Source organism: Typopeltis vanoorti, chromosome 9 (assembly GCF_054136105.1).
Source record: "Typopeltis vanoorti isolate ZY-2024b chromosome 9, IOZ_Tvanoo_1.0, whole genome shotgun sequence".
In the NCBI taxonomy this organism is placed as follows: domain Eukaryota; kingdom Metazoa; phylum Arthropoda; class Arachnida; order Uropygi; family Thelyphonidae; genus Typopeltis; species Typopeltis vanoorti.
In genome coordinates, this window is record NC_143557.1 from 53,284,163 (window position 1) to 53,306,180 (window position 22,018).

Consider the following 22,018-nt stretch of genomic DNA (forward strand, 5'->3'; position numbering starts at 1 on the left):
TTCAGCATTCCACATTTCCAAGCAATAATGTTTTAACCACATGTTTTTCCATATCGAATAAAACTGATACTAGATGCTCGCATTTTAGGAAGGCATTTCTAATGGATGCCTGCAGTGGAACAAAATGATCAGTCATACAATATTTTTTGAAGCCAGATTTGTGTTCTGGAAAAAGAGGTTGTTTCTCTCCAGAAACTATAAAAGATGAAAGTTAGCCATTTTTTCCCCAGAATCTTGCACAAGCAATTGGATGGTAGTTATTTGGATATTTTGGATCCTTCCCTGACTTAGGAAAGGCGATTATAATCACCTTTTTTGCCAGGTGCCCTGATGTTGACAGATGCTTTACCATCTTGTAATGGATATTATCTAGTCCAACAGCAGTTTGACAACATTTAAGCAAAGCAGTTTTCATTTCTTCTTTTTTTGGTAAATGGTCTGTTGTATTCTTCTGTAGCATTTGAAGAAAAATGGATTTGTTGTTTTTCTGCTTGGTATTTTTGGACAAGAAACCCAGAGGAATAAAAAGATGTTGCTGATATTTTTGCAAGCCTCCCCAAATGCTGACACTTTTGGGGAGACTTGTTGTTGGATCAACAACTGTGCTTGAGGATAGAGTGGCAGTAGATGGTGTATCTGCCTTTCATTTTTGAGATTTTTTCCCATAACTCTTTGCTGTGGGTGGATCTTGATATAGAAGAAGTAAATTGGATCTAGGATTCCTTCTGGCTCTGACATCTGATGTGTCTTGCTCAAGCTCATTTGAAAGCAATTAGGTTTGTTGTGGAGTAACTGTGAAAAATGCACCAAACTTTTTTCTGGGGTTCTTTGGCTTCTGTACAATGAACATTCCACCATGGCTTAGAAAAACACGAAAACCAACTAGATGTTTTAGGAATTGCAGTTGTGGCTGCTGAAATAATACACTGTTACAAGCTTTACTGCATCACTGATAGGAGATGAAATGACTGCTATAGAATCAAAAACCGCTAATGAGGAAAAGGTGGACCAGTCATTAGTATGCTCAATTTTCCACTGTGATATCTGAGATGTAGTACATTGTTGCCCATATAGAAGAGTAGATATCACATTAAAGTGATTGCTCCCAAATATTTTGTCATCAGTTTCTCACTTAAAGCAGGAAAAGGGATGGTAAGCAGATAGTTAAGTCAATTGCAGTGAATGTCTGGGCAAGCATACGGAAGAAGGTGCTGCTTCCCGTGTTTAAGAGGGAGAGATTGATCTTGTTGAGCATCTCTTCCTCTAATGTTTGTTTGGGCACTACCCCCAAAGAACATCATGTCTATTTAAATCTCCCATTAAAAGTAAGGGGAATGGTAACTGCAATATGACATCAACAAGGTCATTTTGAGAAAAATCTAGGAGGCAGATGCAACGTACAGTTATGACATTTCCAAAAGAGAGTCTTATAGTGAATGCTGCTATACCGGTGTTAATTTAATTTGGATTTGTTGAAAGTAGGATATGGTTGCTCACAAGAATGGTGACTTGTTTGTTGGCAAGTGCATCTCCTGTCCTGTCCTTATGAAGAGGAGGATCATCACTTGGTTTCAGCTGTTTCTTGCAACATACTTTTGCAAGAGAGCCTTGATGTCATCTATGTTGTCAGAATCCATAACAATTCCATTGTAGGAATGCTTCCATTATTTCATTTTGATGGTATCACCTGGCTTCGTATGAGTGGTTTTGTTTTCATTAGTCAAGGATTTTTTTCTTTTCTTGAAAACTGTCGATGGCCAGCATCCATCGTTTCTTCTTCTGCTTCCTGGAAAAATATCCACAATTTCACCAAATTTCACTCCATTCAGGCCAATCAGTATATTGATCTAAATTATACATTTTTGGTCGTTTTATAATAGAAATACAATTTTATTAATACAGACCAGTATTTTACAAAAAAAAACATTTATTCAAACCTACCAGTTTCGCCAGCAAACTGTCTGGCTTTTTCAAGGCATTACGAAGATATTCTCTTTCCATGCACCGAACTTTGTGTTTCATTAAACTATTTAAATTATACATTTTTGGTCGTTTTATAATAGAAATACAATTTTATTAATACAGACCAGTATTTTACAATAAAAACATTTATTCAAACCTACCAGTTTCGCCAGCAAACTGTCTGGCTTTTTCAATATTTTACAATAAATGTTTTTATTGTAAAATACTGGTCTGTATTAATAAAATTGTATTTCTATTATAAAACGACCAAAAATGTATAATTTAAATAGTTTAATGAAATACAAAGTTCGGTGCATGGAAAGAGAATATCTCCGTAATGCCTTGAAAAAGCCAGACAGTTTGCTGGCGAAACTGGTAGGTTTGAATAAATCTTTTTTTTTTTGTAAAATACTGGTCTGTATTAATAAAATTGTATTTCTATTATAAAACGACCAAAAATGTATAATTTAAATAGTTTAATGGAACACAAAGTTCGGTGCATGGAAAGAGAATATCTCCGTAATGCCTTGAAAAAGCCAGATAGTTTGCTGGCGAAACTGGTAGGTTTGAATAAATGTTTTTATTGTAAAATACTGGTGTGTATTAATAAAATTGTATTTCCAGTATATTGATAATTTTATCTTCCTGGGGGGAGAGGTATCCACGCTATCTGTTGATAGTCATCAAATAAAGAGTCTGGAAGCGTATCTTTGACCCTCTGTGGTGCAAATATCATGCAAGTTATATCTTTCAGCAATGTTGTAGTTGCGAGAAGGCAGGATTGACATCCTTGTCAATGTCCTGGCTGAAACTTTCTTTACAGTTAAAAATATATACACATTTGCACAAGAATAATGTTTAATTTGCCAAATATTTCAGTCTGAATATTACAGACCATCTTCAGTGGCTACATAGGAATAAGTTTTAAAAAACAAAGTGGAATACGAACAACTGATCATTCACACATAGAACGAGCCGTGTGATGTCATATCGCTAAATATTAGAAGAGTAAACATTTTTAAAGTCATAATTAAAGATATTAATTCAGAAATTCATATAATAATCTTAAATAACATTAGACTAATATAGGAAATTTACAAAAAAAAAAGTGTTATCCTGATTAAACTTTCCCAAATTTTTGATACAGATATACAGTCATTACGATTCAAGTTAGGCCTCCACACTTTCTTTAAATAAACGTTCAGATTTGTAGCAACATCTGTGTAGGAGGAGAGTCTTGGACCAAATGATGTTGTGGCTTGTTTCTAATCCATGCCGAGCTAATCCAGATTTCTCAGGTTTGTTGTGTTGAATTGATGACTGATGCTCTTAAATTCTTTTTTCTATAGAATGACCAGTTTGTCCAAAGTAGGAAAGATTACAATTACAAGGAACATGATACACACCAGGTAGAGACAAGGTTGAGTGTTTATCTTTAGATGAAGGAAAATGGGTGGATAATTTGTTAATAGGTGTATAAGTGGCTGTTAAATAATATTTCTTCAGAATTCTTGAAATTGGTTCTGAAATCCCGGAAATGTAAGGAATTGGAACTCGACGTATTGAATCTTTGCTGTTCTGTGTTAATATCTTGTGGGAAGATGTCAGCAAGTAATTCTAAAGTCTCTTTGAGAGGTACATTCGTATATAAAGATTCTATATCAAAGATAACTATAAGATCTGTAGGTTGTAAAGTGATGTTTTTCAATTTATTTAAGAAATCAGAAGTTTTTCAAAAAAGAGCACGAGTTGCCAATGTGTGATTTCAAATTGAAAAACATCACTTTACAACCTACAGATCTTATGGTTATCTTTGATATAGAATCTTTATATACGAATGTACCTCTCAAAGAGACTTTAGAATTACTTGCTGACATCTTCCCACAAGATATTATAAAGCTATTTGATTTTGTATTGCACTCTGGATATTTCTTATGTCAAAACAAATTTTAACCAAGTGGAAGGAACAGCCATGGGAAGTCCACTCTCTCCTGCTCTTGCCAACTTTTATTTAGAACATCTAGAAGTCCTGTTCTCATCTATATTCCCTCACCCATCCTTTCGGGTTAGATATATAGATGACATCTTTGCTGTATGGCCTCACAACAGAGACTCCTTATCTTCCTTTTTAAGCAGTATCAATTCCTTATATCCTCGTATAAAGTTTACCATAGAGATTGAAAAAGACAACAAGTTATCTTTTTTAGACATCCTTCTCATCCGTTCACCTTCTGGTATTCTTACAACAACAGTTTATAGAAAACCAACTTTCACAGGTCGTCTCAAAGAATCTGCTCATCATCCTTGTCAAAAAACAGGAATTATAAAATGTTTAATCCGACGAGCCAAAACTAACTATTCAACTTCTCATTTATTACAGAAAGAACTTTCGACTATCGAACATCACATGAAATTAAATGGCTTCTCTGAAAAGAGTACACAACATCTTTTCGATTCTTACAATCCAACATAGAACAGCAAAGATTCAATACGTCGAGTTCCAATTCCTTACATTTCCGGGATTTCAGAACCAATTTCAAGAATTCTGAAGAAATATGATTTAACAGCCACTTATACACCTATTAACAAATTATCCACCCATTTTCCTTCATCTAAAGATAAACGCTCAACCTTGTCTCTACCTGGTGTGTATCAAGTTCCTTGTAATTGTAATCTTTCCTAGGACAAACTGGACGTTCTATAGAAAAAAAGAATTCAAGAGCACCAGTCCAGATGTCGCTACAAATTTGAACGTTTATTTAAAGAAAGTGTGGAGGCCTAACTTGAATCGTAATGACTGTATATCTATATCAAAAATTTGGGAAAGTTTAATCAGGATAACACTTTTTTTTTTTTTTTTTTCTAAATTTTCTATATTAGTCTAATGTTATTTAAGATTATTATATGAATTTCTGAATTAATATCATTAATTATGAACTTTAAAAATGTTTACTCTTCTAATACTTAGCGATATGACATCACGCGGCTCGTTCTAGATCAATTGTTCGTATTCCACTTTGTTTTTTATAACTATTCCTATGTAGCCACTGAAGATGGTCTGTAATATTCAGACCGAAATATTTGGCAAATTAAAAATTATTCTTGTGCAAACGCATATATATTTCTAATCATTATGTCACAAGTATCGTTAAAAAATAAAATTCTTTACAGTTGCCTTCTAAGAATAAGAGGGTTTCGCCAATATTTGCTGCTGCTACTTTTGTTGTATACTGCCTCTTTGCTTTGTGATATGTGATGCATTGCTCTGTTTTTTAACTGTCCTATCTACTTTTCTTCATTCCCCTTTTGCCATGCTCAGAAATATGCCGGGTGGTCTCCTTCACAGAGCATTTTGGTGTTCTGATCTTGGAGATGACAAAAAGAAACTGTTTCTCTAAGAAATGTAATTCTGAATTATTGAGGCACAGAATAACTATTTTATGAAAAAACTTTGGAAGTTTTGAATAAAATAGTGTGACTAGACATTTTTAATGGGATTGTCCCTCCCCTTTTGTTGTATACTGCCTCTTTGCTTTGTGATATGTGATGCATTGCTCTGTTTTTAACTGTCCTATCTACTTTTCTTCATTCCCCTTTTGCCATGCTCAGAAATATGCCGGGTGGCTGGGTCTCCTTCACAGAGCATTTTGGTGTTCTGATCTTGCAGCCTTTATTTTCATGTTCTTTACTGCCACATCAGGTAGTTTGAGAATGACCGTATTTCTGACATTTAAAACATTGTACAGAGTTTGGGATATATGGCTGTACTGGACAGTTGAGGTGTCCTCCTTTAACAGATGTTGATGGTTTTGATTTTTTAAAGGTAAGGATGGTGTTTGTAGTGGGAACTAGATGCCTGTCCTTAAGTATCACTATTCTTCTTATGACTAGAAAAGTTTAGTTGTGTGTGTTTGGGTACTGTAATCTATATTACCAAGACAGATGCTCCATGGAATATTTTTTTTGACTGTGCTGCTGTAGCTGCTTCAATAAGGATATCTCCTGAATGCAGTTTCTTTACATTTTTTGGAGTTCCTGCCAATCCTTCCAAACCCTTAGGAACAGTGGTATATTTGCTACAGCATCTGATGTTTTTTGTTTCTTACTTTTTCCCTTTGGATGGTTCTATTTTTTCTATAACTGCTTGGGACTTGTAGAGTGACCCTGATAAACAAGAAGATGAAGAAGTGTTCATTCTCAGGAGGAGTTGGATTCAGCACCAGAGCTTCCCAACCACCATGGTGCCACAAATGGATGCCTATTCACTGGTAAGCAATGATGGCACTCAGGAGTGGAATGCCAAGACTACTCCAGATGCTATACAGTCGTGGTCCTGTCCTCCAGGCTATGGGGAAAGAGACTTACTGCAACATCCTTGACCAATGAAGGTATGTCCACTAGCCAATTGTTTCTCGCTGGTCCATCCAGTACAGCCCATTTTGCTGAAGCAGAGGCCAAAGTAGTGCAAGACTACCAGGATCCCCCCCCCCCCCCAACACACACTTTCTGGATGTCCACAGGTTGCACCACATGGCATTAGATCCCAGTGATAGTGATCTGGAATACAGGAATAGTTAGAAAGACTCAAGGAAAGTAGAGTGAAGAATATAGGAAAAAAGTATAAACAAAGTATAAGAACAAAGAGTTCCAGTACCATCACTATCACTTGGAGGAGACCTCCAAGTGATAGTGATGAACAGGTGCCCTGCATGAAGGGGAGGGACAATCCCATTAAAAATGTCTAGTCACACTATTTTATTCAAAACTTCCAAAGTTTTTTCATAAAATAGTTATTCTGTGCCTCAATAATTCAGAATTACATTTCTTAGAGAAACAGTTTCTTTTTGTCATCTCCAAAGGTGGATTGCTTTTTTTTCCTATTATGAATTTAATATACTGTGTTGATTATTTCTCATTGGTGTTAATTTTTATAATTTGTTCCTTTTATTTCTAGTGGAAAGAGTTTTGTCATCTCCAAAGGTGGATTGCTTTTTTTTTTCTATTATGAATTTAATATACTGTATTGATTATTTCTCATCGAACTGAAAATAAGATGCACAAATGTCTCGCATACATTCCTAATCTAAACTTACTGAATAAATCAAAAATTGCACATATGAATCACATAACACTGAAATAATTCCTGTGAGGCATACTTTATCTCATTTAAATGTATGTTTATCACATTAATGACATTTGAAATTTGATGCATTAGTTAGATCATTTCATCTAATTATTGAATTGAATTCTTCACATAAGGGTCAAAACTGAGAGGAGACCTCCACATAGCCTTTAAAAGAATGCAGAGAACCAACCAGGCTTTTGACATAATGTCCAATCCTCACCTTCTCGTGGTGCACCCTGTTGGGTATCTACCTGGATACTGAATGAACGAGGATGGGCTGGCAATTTGGGATTTAGCCGACCTAATTGTATTCCTATTGGTTAAACCAAAATACAAAATAACGGTACAACATGACAAAATTTCATGCAGGAGGTGGCGTCGCCTGGTGTTAAACAAGGCCCCCGTTGTTTTAGCCAGGGAACCAGGGCAAACAGCAAAAAGTCAGTTACTGGAACAAATCTGAAAACACGCCCCAACACAACATCACCAGAGTTAAAGATCAGTACTATCAACATAAGAAGCCTGAATGCAAAGAAATGGAGCTAGCAGAGGAATTAGATAAGTACCAGATCGACATAATAGGGGTGACTGAAACAAAAAAGACAAAAACTGGTGAGATCTTTCTGAGCAATAAATACAAAATGTTATATTCAGGCAATGACAATCAAGAAAAAGAAGCAGTAGCCATAGTTTTCGACACAAAATACGAGGCTCATCTTCTTGAATGGCAGGCAGTGTCAAGTAGAGCGATTTGGGCAAATATCAGAATGGGGAACTGGACAATGAGACTTATTTGTGTCTATAGTCCTCCCAAAGAAGGTTCTATTAAGGTAGAAGTGGAGGAATTTTTTGAGGCTTTAGAAAAAGCAACTGACACAATAAAAAGGAAAAGTTGGTCCTTGTTGGGGATCTAAATAGCAGAGTAGGAAATGATTGTGAGACAGAAAAATATTTTGGGAAAATTTGGAGAAAAGAGCAAAGCTAGTAATAATGGCAAATATCTGTTGGATTTCTGCTCAGGACATGGAGTGGTTATTACTAACACCATGTTCCAACATAAAAATGTGCACAAATTCACATGGAGAGAAGAGGCAAGGAATAAGAAAAGTCTCATTGACTATGTTATTATTGATAGTGATGTTTTCTCCCTGGTGCAGGACACCAGTGTGTACAGAGAATTTGAAATTGGAAGTGATCACTATTGTCTTGAGCAGGATAAAATTGAATTTCATATTGAAAAGAATGACATGTAAGAAAGTTTTAAAGTGAATAAAAGTTGAGCAGCTCTCAGAAGTGAACTGTAGACTAAAATACACAAAGATTATTGAAGGAAAAATGAAAGAGTTTGAGAACAGGAACCAAACTTTGGAGATTCAGTGGCAAGCCTTGAAGAAAACCCTGATTAATTCAGCCAGAGAGGTTTGTGGTGAAGTTGTCTGCAAGGATAGAAAAATCAGAACTCCATGGGGGACACAGGGAGTTAAAGAGGCAGTGAAGGAAAAAAGAAAGCATATCAAAAGTTCCTGGCAAATAAGTCAGCTTGTGCTCTTAGAGAATACAGACACAAATGTAAGAACTAAACAATGTGGAAAACTAGCTAAACAAAAGTCATGGGAGGAATTTGGCAAGAACATAGAAAATAAATATCAAGACGGTGGCAAGATATTCTGGACATTGTACAAAAAGCTCAGAAATGGAGGAAAGAGTGCTGTAAAAGGAGTTAGAGATAATAAAGGTGAGTGACATGAAAACAGGAGAAAAAGATATCCTTGAAGTATGGAGTAATTACTTTGAAAAACTGCTAAATGAAACAAGCAGTGATGACATACAGTGGTAAAAAAACACTGACCAGGCATGCAGTCAGGAATACATATCCATACTTGAAATAGAAAAAGCCATCAAAGGCTTGAAATGTGGAAAGGAAGAGAAATAAAACTGAATGTGAGAATTACAGAGGTATACCCCTACTGAGTGTTCCTGGCAAGATTTTTTCCAGTATACTTCAGAAACGGTTGAGAAGAATTGTGGAAGAAAAGCTTGGTGAAGAACAAGCTAGATTCAGGTCAAATAGAGGCTGTCAGGATCAGATCTTCACTTCACGACAAATAGTGGAGAAATCATGGGAATATAACAAAGATCTGTATTCAAGTTTTGTCGATTTCGAAAAGGCATATGACAAGGTACCAAGAGAGAAGCTATTCAATATGCTACAGTTATATGGTGTCAATGGGGCATTATATCAAGCAATACTTAATCTTTATTTGAGTTGTAAGTCAGCAGTTAGAATTGAAGGAAGTACAGGAAGATGGTTTAATGTTAAATCTGGTGTGAGACAAGGATGTACATTTTCCCCTCTGTTATTCATTATCTATATGGATCACATTATGAAGGAAAGTGGTATTAAACATGATATCAAAATTGGAGATTAATGTCAGCTCTTTGCTTTATGCGGAGGATGTTATACTTCTAAATAAATACGCTACAAGACTGCAAGATTCTCTGACTAAATTGAATAACTGTTGTAATAGATATTGTATGAAGGTCAGCAATAAAAAGACAAAGACAATGAAAATAGGCAGAATCATTGAAAATGTCAACTGTGTTGTGAATGGAGAACATGTGGAATAAGTAAAACATTTCAGCTACTTAGGCACGATTTTTAGTGAAGATGGTAAATTCAATATAGAAATAGACAACAGAATCAGCAAAGCTGGTATGGTGGGAAGTCAACTGAATAAATTCATATGGAATAAGAGAGAAATTAGTTGGACAACTAAACTAGCTGTATACAAGATAGTGTTCAAACCAATTTTAACTTATGGATCTGAGAGAGCTGGGTCAGAAGTAAAACACTTGACCAAAGACTAGAGACCGCAGATATGAGAGTCCTGTGAAAGATCAGAGTTGTGAACAGATGGCATCAATGGCAATATCATATTAAAAATGAGAATATTAGGAAAGAACTTGACATTGTCGGCATCCAGGAATGCGTTAGCAGAGCTAATCTCAGGTGGTATGGTCACTTAAATAGAATGGAAGAAGAAAGATTAGCAAAACAAGTGTTCTCTTCCAGGTTGGCAGCAAAACGACCCAGAGGAAAACCAAGATATAGGTGGATTGATACGGTACAAAATGCCTTAGACGATAGAAATATAAGATCTGGTAATGTTGGAGTCTTGACAAGTAACAGACTGATTTGGAGGAAAATTGTAGATAGGAAGTTAGTAATGATGTAAATTTTTTATGTAGTACTATCATATCCTGTACACCCCTTGAGGGTACATGGCAGATATTTGATGATGATGATGATAGACTTAAAGCAGTATAAAGTAGTTATTATAGAGCCTTTGCCCATCTTCTGCAAAAAAACAATTGATTACCAATCAAGTACATTTATTTCAGAAAGTTTGAAGTACAGCATTTCTTACTTTTTCTTATTTTGATATTACTGCAAACATATTCATATAAGAATACAACATATGATTAGTGATAAAAAAAAAAGTATCCAGACTGATACTTGATAGTTATAGATAGAATAACACTTACAGGATTTGCCTCTATCAAAATAAGCATTTCCTGCAACTACCCTCCCCTCCACACTGCCACTGTTCACAACATAAAAAAAAAAAAGGTTTCAAAACAATGTACAAACGTTACTTCATTATAAGCATTTCTTTTAATGATTTCAACTACTTTGATCCCATGTTGTTTTTTTAAAGCTGAGAAACAAAGAAGTTACATTTGGTAAATATGGAGACTGCAGCACTTGTGTGGGATCCAAATTCAACCAAAAGTGCTTAGATCAATTCACATAAGTATGTGAACATATATATATGCAAGATCCTGTGAGTATTTTTAATATTCTATGACATTTCCTGATATACAACTATTAAGACATTGATCTAAATTATGCCCATCACATTGAGGATAGATTCATACATCAAGAATTCCAGAGATTTTACTGAAAAAAAAAATGAAAGATATGATACCTAAAACCTACAGGCCTTTTGACAATCCTATTCATAAATATATCTAGAGACGAAACCTTACTCATACAAGAACTTTTTTCACCAGGTATTATCACTTTTCCAACAATGTTTACATGGGATGCTTATAATCCCAACAACAATATGAACAGAAAGTAAGCTTGGCAAATGAAATTTTACTTTAACAAATTATATTCTTGTTTTTATCTTTTTGCTGAAACATGAAGTAACAATATTATAATGTGACCCCCCAAGGAAGTCCAAAATGAACTGCAGTGTGCATTATGGAATACTAGGTTAGTTTCACATGGCATCAACTGCCTTAAAATGCAGGGAGCCAATCATAATGCTACATCATATGCTCATGCTTGGGTAAAGGTTAAAAACAATAATATAATTTACTTTGTAACCAAGTGAACAAACTTTCTATGACTATCTCTCATCTATAGTATGGTGATACACCATTTTCCTATTTATTATATGAGAACATGACTACACCACTGATTTACCTCCGTGTATCTTCATGATGTTGTGTCCCAATTTATGATTATCATTCTATCTAGTGAAATTCTGCTTATCTATATTCAACTTTTATCTATGCACGAGATATCACCCAAAAATACAAATATTTAAGTTATTTCTCCCCTTAGTGTCCCTAATATTTATATTATGCTGCGCCTTTTGGGACATTTAGTTTGAGATATTAAATACAAAAACAAGGAGCAATTACTAAAATATGTCTGAATGCGAAACAATATTGCAGTTGTGACACTTTATCTCGTTATTTAACACATTAATTTCCCGCGTGATTAGGTTCGTACATTTTTCAAGTGGTGCATTGGGCAGCAATTTCAGACAACTGTTTTATCAATGAACAAAGGTTTATTAAACTCATTAGTATGGTACAATTCAATTTCTAATATAATTCAATTCAATACTAAGAAAACATTTACAAAATAACATTATCTAATCACAAGTATTTAGCTATGATCCTATATGGGTATTACGATCATGCCACCATAACAAATTCAACTCATACAACCATAAGTATAATACCTTATCTAATTAACACATTAGTTAACTCTATATTAGTCTGAATAAACTATATGCTGTAGCACCTGGACATATGTGATCAACTCACTCAATTTAACTATCTAAAACTATGTAAATTAAATTATCCTTTCATTGTACTAACACATAACTTTGACATATAAAACTTTCCTATACGTTACAATACACACGCATAGTTCTCAGGACACGTAATTACTTATATAATATTAACAGACATACTTTCATTATAATCTGTCATGTACTAAAGTCCTAGTATGATTTTCTTTAGTCTCTTCAACAGTTCAGTAATAGAATAATGATTACAATTACAGACTATTTTCAGTTAACACGAGATTTTTACAGTACCTTTTTCTCTCGAGTTTTCTATATTGGCCTCTACCTTTTTCCGATTGAACTATCCTGATATGATCTCTCCTATAATCTGTCACTCTTAAGTTCTTTTGGCAATAAACTGTGCTTACACGATCTTTACTTCTCATACTTGATTTAAGAACACTTTTTAGAATCATCTATACCATGGCTGTGAAACTCATCACGTGGACACCGACTTCTTTACAGATTTCCTTTTCTCGTAGTTGTCACTGGACGATGAAACACATAGATAATACCTTCTTTCCTTTAGCTAAATGGCATTCCTCGTTTCTTACCATAGGAAATACGGAATTGAAATCCTGCTCACTTTTGTTTCCTTGTTGTGATGACGGAGATAACTCCAATCCCGCTACTCAGGAACACCACGTGAAACCTATACGAAGGAGCTCGTGAAGAAACTATCCGAAAAAAAAAAAAGCCTCTTTGGGGGGTCCCTTTTATACCTTGACTCCTAACGGCACCCACTTTAATTTCTTTTCTCCGCCCTTTACTTGATTCGACTTCACTGACCAATTAGGGTGGCATTTTTCTGCCAAACATCCTTGGGCCGGCGAGCCCGTGACGATGTCTCAAAATCTGGGAATTGACCCTGAGCGATAGTCTATTGTTTTTCTTTTGCTAGCCTCTAAATTAATCCCCCTTCCAAATTTTTAAGAATTTACTTAATATTTTAATCTCTAGCCTCTCACATACAATTTCTTATTACTAATCTTTTCTGTTTTACTTAGCTAATTGTTTTATATCACAACTGTAATATTTTCTTCTTTTATTAGTTAGTTCAACAAACACTTTTTTTTTATATATATATTTTACTTGGATGCAAGAATATTTTTCTTTCTTTTAAATAATTCATCTATTAGCTTTTATACAGGGGTTTTATTTTATTTTCTCTTCATGTTACACCATGATAACTGAGAATTCTACATTCTTAAGGTATCAGAGTGTAACAATGAGTAACTCCTGCCAAGAAGATGGAATTATCATATAAAAAAATAATTAGCCTCTTGCCACGAACCTCCACAGCTGAATATTAGCAATATTACTCTATTTAATAAAATTTACTGAAGTTCTAAGAATATCCTAGCAAGACACTGCTTGGAGAACTGTGTGGATATTTGGTAAAGACTATGTAATAAGTTGAACATTCAACTATTCACAGAACATTTTTTTGCAATATCTCCTACTCTAATTAGCAGAGGAAAATAATTTTGATATTCATAATTAATGAGTGAAAATACCATTTATGGAAAGAAGCATGGGTTTGAAATCAGCAATCTTCTTTTTCATCTTTATTCCCATTCAAGTGAGGTTGCTGCAGCAGATCAGCCTCCTCCATTCAATTCTGTCCAAAGCCATGTTCTCCTCTAGTCTGAGGTCTTGGAGGGAGACCTCCAAGACCTCAGACTAACCAGTCCAGCCACTGCTGTTTAGGCATTTCCTTACTTATTTTGCCTGGTGGGGGCTTCATTTCCAGAACTCGCTTTCCCACATAACTTTTATCTTGCCACATAACATAACCAAACCACCTCTGCTTTGATTCCCTAATTTTCCGAGATACTTAGGTTACCTTCATTGTTACAGAAAAATGTGGACAATTTATTGCCAGCATACTAATAAATTATATTACACAAGAAATGCATTATAAATTTTGTACAAACAAGTTTTTGGCAAAAGTTGCAAATTTTCTAAGGATGTGATGTGCAGTGCTTACAGAAAACTATGTGGAGAGACATTTCAGTATGGAATATGTCTGCTCCAAACTGCAATGTAGCTCTCACATCATCAAACCATGCTAAGCACCAAGTGATTCAGGAGTTCTTGAAGAAAACTAGCCCACTCCTCCTTCAAAGCAAGGATAAAGCCTTGTTTTCTGGAGGGGAATTTCAAACACCAACACATCTCCCTATTGCATCCCAAATGTGTTCTATGGAGTTCAGATCTGGGTAATGTGCTGGCCACTTGATTCAATTAATATCCTCAGCCTCCAAAAGTATTTCCAATGCTCATGAGATGTGGTGTGGCATTGTTATCCATAAAAATGAATTCTTCGCCTACAGCACCACGGAACAATTGAACATGATGTTGAAGAACTTCATTGCGATATCGTTCACCAGTATAATCCTTTTTTTCAGAACTTGTAGCTCGGGGCATCCATTAAGCTTAATGCCTCCTCACATCATGAACCCAGCACTGCCAATCTAACCTTTTCAAAAACATTCTCACAATGTTAAGCAGTACTACCTTCATGCCAGATCAAGTGCCATTCAGAATCAGAAGAAAGACTAAAATGACTCTGAAAAGGGTATATTAGTCGATTGGTGTCTTTCCCAATTTTTATGGATACAATGCCACTGAAAATGTGCTCTACAATGGGCTGCTGATAAAGGGATGCAAACTACAGGCCTTCAGGCATACAGCCTACTTGTCGCACACCTTGCCACAGTTTGTTGAGATATCTGTGTACCTATGCTTGAATTGACTGACCTGCAAGCCGATCTGCTGTGATGCATCAATTATGTTTTGTTGTTATAACCAAAATTCTGTCTTCATTCTTCATGGTGGCATAATGGTGACCTCTTAGCAAATGTCTGGAACGCATTCCATTGGTTTAAAATGCTTCCCAGAGCCTGGATACAATGATATGTGAGATTCCAAACACTCTAGCAATATCATGAATACTGTGGCCTTCTTCAAGGTTTCTAATAACTCTTCTCCTCATGAAATCGTCTAGTGATGTCTTTTGAGACATTACAAGACATCCAAGTTTGTAACTTCATTCCTCTGTGAAAAGAGCTTCTTTCAAACACAAGTTGCTTAGCACAGCCTTTTTGCCTTTTATCCTGCTGAGTGCTACCACGTGGCCCCTTTGCACACAAATCAAAAACATGAATGTGTACCTGCTTTCTAATTGAAATCATCAGTTATACGAATTTCCACAAGCTGATTCATCTGAATTTGAAGTTATAATCTTCAGAAATAGTGTTTATCTTCAGGTTTGGGACACCAGTGTAGATACTTTTGTATAACATAATCATATCTGAAACCTTCTTCCAGTTTATCCACCCTGATATCTGTGCCCTGTAATATTATACTCACTGCTACTTCACTACAAGATAAGTTTTGAAAGCAGCAATATAACACACAAATACTATCTAAATTCTATTGTTCAGTCTGTCAACAGTTACATTTAGAAAGACAAATTCTAGGAGATACCAAACTCCTCGTCAAGTGGTGCAGAATAGTTAATCAGGGGATGATAAAATTTTGTCTATTTTTCTCATAATTATTTTTAATGGGATCAACATAGTGGAGAGAAAAATTAAACACAGCTTTAATGGTTATGACATTTTGTATGTCATAGACACATCTTCTGGGATACAATATAAAAACTGTAATAAAACATACAAAACAGTAAGTGAAACAACTTAAACTGGAGGCCCAAGAGTTAATGTTTCGCAAATCTTGGGAAGTTTTAACACAACCATATTCATTTAGATTAGGTTGGTTTTTAAAATCTAAATATACGAAAACTTAAAAGTCTTTCAAGTTCATATTTGCTGAATAGTTAAGCATAGTTTTTTTTTTTTTTTCATTTGATTCTATGCAAAGTATCCAAAGGCATGGCCAGTTCAACCTGAATGATAGTAATTGTGGTGGATGTATCACCAAGGCAGAGATTCCAGTCTGTCGACAATATGACAAGTTGCAAGAATGAGAAGCCTCATAAACATCTGAAACAAAGAAGAAGAGGAGTGGAACTTTAGGAGAGCAGATAAGGCTACCAGTTTCAAAAAAAGGTTTGAAAGCAATGCAGAGATTTTTCTAAAGTCTCCCAGATATAAGGAATAGTAATAGCATTATTATAATCTCGGTACTGAGGGAGGGATGTGAAGAACAACTATTTTGTTAATATGTTTTGGTGTTGTAACCATTGAACAAGGAGGTATGGCAAAAAAAAAGTAGGGGAGGGGGTAATGAATAAAGAAATGATATCAAAACTCCAAATTTTGATATCATTTCCTGGAAGGAAGTTTTTCTACAAGATGAGGTATGGGTAGTAAGGGGAGTTAAAGATTTAGATAACTGTTTATCTAGTTTAAAAGAAGGCATCTACCATGAATGCAGAGAAGTTTTGGGGTTTATAAATTTTAAGCTATATATATATAGCTTAAAAAAAAAATATATATATATATATAGATAGATAGATAGTTTACCTAAAATTTATACCCCCCCCCTCCAAAAAAAAACCCTTAAGAGAACAGATATCAATGGAACAAAATTAAAATATGCATGATGTTTGGGTAGAAAGCATTTGGAAAATTACATTCAATATTCAAAAACTAACTACCATTATGCCTAAAGAAGTTTTTAACCAATGAATTCTTCCTATATTGACATATTGCTGTAAAACATGGACACTAAATGAAAAGGAAATTCAAAAATTAAGAACAACACACAAGAAAATCATACGAGCGAAACATTGGAAGTGGCAATGGATTGGACATATTGTTTGAAGACAAGATCAATGATGGACAAACGAAGTACTGGACTAAATTCCACAAGATGAAAAATGACCACAATGCTGACCTAAATCATGGTGGATTGATAATATCATCAGATTTGCAGGAGTGACATGGGAAAGGAGAGCCACAGACAAACAGTTTTGAAATAATCTTGCAAAGAACTTCATCCAGCAGTGGATTGACAATGGCTGCTGCTGATGATTGTATATATTCTATAATATTGAATCACTTGAACCGAGGTTAAAATAAAAACTTTATTTGCATGACTAGTTTCGTCTAAAACTAGAATTCTTCAGGTGAATACCAAATAAATACCATCATAACCGGAAAGGAACTGGTATTTTAAAAAACAAAACAGACATATATCAAACAAACTGTAGAGATTTCAGCTTAGAGCTTCAAAAAGAAGAACAAACCCTGGTTGTATTACTGTGCACATGCTTGCATATGAGATCTTGAGAACCCCAATATTGAATAGTAGAGCTGTGAGAGTCCGGTAGGCTGTAGCTTAGATTGTTGTTAATATAGATGGGGGTTGAGTATTATTTCTTTAGATTCTATAATTTTTCTCTCTACCTTGTCACAATAATGGTGAATATTGTCAGTTCTATCCCAGAGTACCTGATGTTGAAGGTTTCTTCATTCAAATTAGCTGAAAATAGAACATGGCTAGACAAGACACTGGCACAAGTTCTGTTGTACTTGATATCTCATTGATGTTCTTTAAACATAGTTCGACTGATTTTTCCGTCTGTTCTGAAGTATGGTTTACCGCAGATGCAAAGAATCTTATAAACACCAGGATATTTGAGATTGCTGTATTTAGTTTTAGGACAACTTAAGATTAAACAGTTTAGGAAGGGGTGTGAAGAATGTCTTGATGTTATATTTCATCAGAATTTTAGCTAATTTCGGGGACATAGAACTAATATATGACATAGAAATACTGCCTTTAGAAATAGTGGTAGCTTTGTTACGTTGTTGATGATGAGGGTTAAACAATAATTTGTCTATAGTCTTCTTTGAGTAACCATTAAGTAAGAATGTACTTTGAAGTCGACTGAGTTCATTTTTAAATTCTGAAAGAAGAGACCGGGCTCGGTGATCTAACTTTTGCGGAGGATAATGGTGTGAGTCAAAATGAAGGTATGTCTGTAGGAGTTGGTTTCCTATAAATAGAGAACTTGAGTTGTTCTGTCAACCTCTAACTCAGATGTGAACTTGATATTAGGATGAATATTATTCAGGTGTTCTTGAAATACTCTGAGAGTATCCAGACCATGTTCCCAGATTAAGAAAATGTTGTCTATGTAGCGAAACCACACCAATTCATGTAGCCAAGATAAGACATTTTTAAGGCTTTTTAATGTTTTTGCCCTGGAAATTAGTTTAATTACTATGCTATATTCATTCAATTAAACCTAATTATGAGCTTGAACTAGCACCTAAGCTTTAATACCTGTCTATGCTTATTATGTGAGGTTTCTCACACTATCCATCCTCTTAGCTCACCATAGTCTCATGATCAACTGCAGGAATGACTAGAGAGCAATCCTGGGTGGTGAACGGCAACTCGAGAAAGTTAATAAAAAAGGCTGGCCAGCCTCAGTATCAACAGTCTCTGGATTTTGTCCCAACTGATCTTTAGATATTTCAGGTGCATGAGAGAGATTTAAAAAAGATAGCCATTGGCTACATCAAATAAAGGATACCGAAGTCTTTTCTCTTCTGTTGTCTGTAGGCCTATGATGAAAAAGCCTTCACTTTTTCATCTGAATAATAGTCTAGGTAGTGAACTTTTCCATAATACACACCGACATATTGTGTACTGTGCAATACTTGGATAACATGATATGAAGCTGTCCAACTCTCAATATAGCAAACTTGTAGGGACCATATATGGTTTGTTATACTGGATAATTCGATACAGTGAATTTCTTTTACCACAGTATTCAACCAAGGGCGTTTTAGTCAGGAATTTGTTAGTAGTTTCTTTTAGTGAGTGTTTTTTGTTATAGTAGTGTCTGCTATTGTGAATCAACTACATAAATAGCCTGTCTTGATGGTACTTCAGGTGTCCATGATTGGGTGAAGGATAAAAACAATGCTTTTTATTTTTGTAAAGTATGATTTACTTGGTAACCAACATAAAAAAACTTGTTATAGATTAGCTTAGCAAGTGATCACAATATCTTGCTAATATTTAAAAAAAACTTTTAAAATCCGAGGCTTTGAAGGAAACAACCTAAAACCAAAAATTGATCTGATAATTTGTTGAAAGTACCAATTACTTAAGCATCTTATTTCTTAGAATAAGTTTTAAATTTCACACCTAAAAAAAAAAAAATTCCCTTCATCATCAAATTCCTCACATGTACCCTCAAGGGGGTGGTGTACAGGATATGAGAGTACTAACATGAAAAACTCACATCACCACTAACCACTACAGTTTTCTTCCAAATCAATCTGTTACCTGTCAAAACTACAACATTACCAGATCTTATATTTCTGTCTTCTAAGGCACTTTTTACTGTATCAATCCACCTACATCTTGGTCTTCTGGGGGTCTTTTTCCTGCCAACCTGGCAGAGAACACCTGTTTTGCTAATCTTTCCTCTCCCATTCTGTTTAAGTGACTATACCACCTGATATTAGCTCTGCTAACATATTCCTGGATGCTAACAATGTCAAGTTCTTTCCTAATATCCTCAAATCTTCATTTTTAATATGATATTGCCATTGATGCCATCTGTTCATCCCCATAATTTTTCTCAGGACTCTCATATCTCCAGTCTCTAGTCTTTGGTTCAATTGTTTTCTTTCTAACCCAGCTCTCAGATCCATAAGTTAAAATTGGCATGAATACTGTGTAGTACACAGCTAATTTAGTGTTTTGACTAATTTCTCTCTTATTCCATATAAATTTTTCAGCCTGACTTCTAGTATACCAGCTTTGTTGATTCTCTTGTCTATTTCCATATTTAATTTACCATCTTCACTAAAAATCATGCGGAAGTAGCTGAAATGTTTTACTTGTTCTATAGGTTTTCCATTCACAATGCAGTTGATATATTCAATGCGTCTGCCTATTTTCACTGTCTTTGTCTTTTTATTACTGACTTTCATACCTTATGTATTACAATAGTTATTCAACTTAGTCAAGGAATCTTGCAGACTTGTACTGGATTTATTTAGAAGTATGACATTTCTGCATAAAGCTAACAGATCAGATTAACATCTCCAATTTTGATATCAGGCTTAGTACTACTTTCTTTTGTAATGTGATCCATATAGATAATGAATAACAGAGGAGATAATGTACATCCTTGTCTGATACCAGATTTAGCATTAAACCACCTTCCTGTACTTTCTTCAATTCTAACTGCTGACTTAAAACTCAAATAAAGATTAAGTATTGCTTTATATAATGACCCACTGACACCATACAACTGTAGCGTTTTGAACAGCTTTTCTCTTGACACCTTATCATATGCCTTTTTAAGATCTACAAAACTTAAATGCAGATCTTTGTTATATTCCCATGATTTCTCAACTATTGGTCATAAAGTGAAAATCTAATCCTGATATCCTCTATTTGGTCTGACTCCAGCTTGTTCTTCACCAAGCTTCCCTCAACCGTTTCAAAAGTATACCTGCACAAATCTTACCAGGAACACTGAGTAGGGAAATACCTCTGTAAATCTCACATTCAGTTTTATTTCCCTTTTTTGTATATAGATACTAAGAGAGCTCTATTTCAAATCGTCTGGAATTTGTCCCTGTATCCAAGCATTCTGAACTATGAAGTGCAGCCACTGTAAGAATTTTATACCTCCATACTTGAGCATTTCTGATCGAATATCAACTACTCCAGATGCCTTTCCACATTTCAGGCTTTTGATGGCTTTTTCTACTTCAAGTATGGATATGTATTCCTGATTCCACATCTGCTGCTTGTTTCTTACCGCCGTGCTGTCATCACTGCTCATTCATTTAGCATTTTTTTTCAAAGTAATTACTCCACACATTAAGGATATTTTTTCTCCAGTTTTAATATCGCCTTTATCATCTTTAATTCCTTTTACAGTACTCTTTCCTCCATTTCTGAGCTTTTTGTACAACGTCCAGAATATCTTGCCACCGTCTTGATATTAATTTTTTATGTTCTTACCAAAGTCTTCCCATGACTTTTGTTTAGCTAGTTTTACAGTGTTTAGCTTTCTTACATTTCTTTCTGTATTCTCTAAGAACACAAGCTGACTTACTCGCCAAGAACTTTCGATATGCTTTCCTCTTTTCCTTCGCTTCCTCTTTAACTTCCTGTGCCCACCATGGAGTTCTGATTTTTCTATCCTTGCAGAAAACCTCACCACATGCCTCTCTGGTTGAATCAATGAATGTTTTCTTCAGGATTTGCCACTGAATCTCTAAGGTTTGGTTTCTGTTCTCAAACTCATTTTTCCATGAATAATGTTTGTGCATTTTATTCTACAATTCACATCTCAGAGCTGCTCAACTTTTATTCACTTTAAAACTTTCCATTTCCTGCCATTCAAGAAGATTAGCCTATTTGGTGTTGAATACTATGGCTACTTCTTTTCCTTGATTGTCATTGCCCTCTTCTCTCCATGTGAATTTGTGCACATTTTTATGTTAGAACAGGGTGTTAGTAATAACCAGTCCATGTCCTGAGCAGAAATTTGCCATTATTAGCCTTGCTCTTTTCTCCAAATTTTTCCAAAATATTTTTGTATGTCTGACAATCATTTCCTATTCTGCTATTTAGATCCCCAACAAGGAGTAACTTTTCCTTTTTCATTGTGTCAGTTACTTTCTCTAAAGCCTCAAAAAATTCCCCCACTTCTACCTTAGTAGAACCTTCTGTGGGACCATAGGCAAAAACAAGTCTCATTGTCCAGTTCCCCATTCTCATATTTGCCCACATCACTCTACTTGAGACTGCCTGCCATTCAAGAAGA

At 35.0% G+C, this 22,018-nt stretch overlaps 1 protein-coding gene across 1 annotated transcript in view; it reads right to left on the reverse strand.

Annotated features, from left to right (window-relative positions):
* The window catches only part of LOC150103050 (uncharacterized), a 320,792-nt gene that overhangs the window by 117,478 nt on the left and 181,296 nt on the right, over positions 1-22,018 (reverse strand). The window lies entirely within an intron of this gene.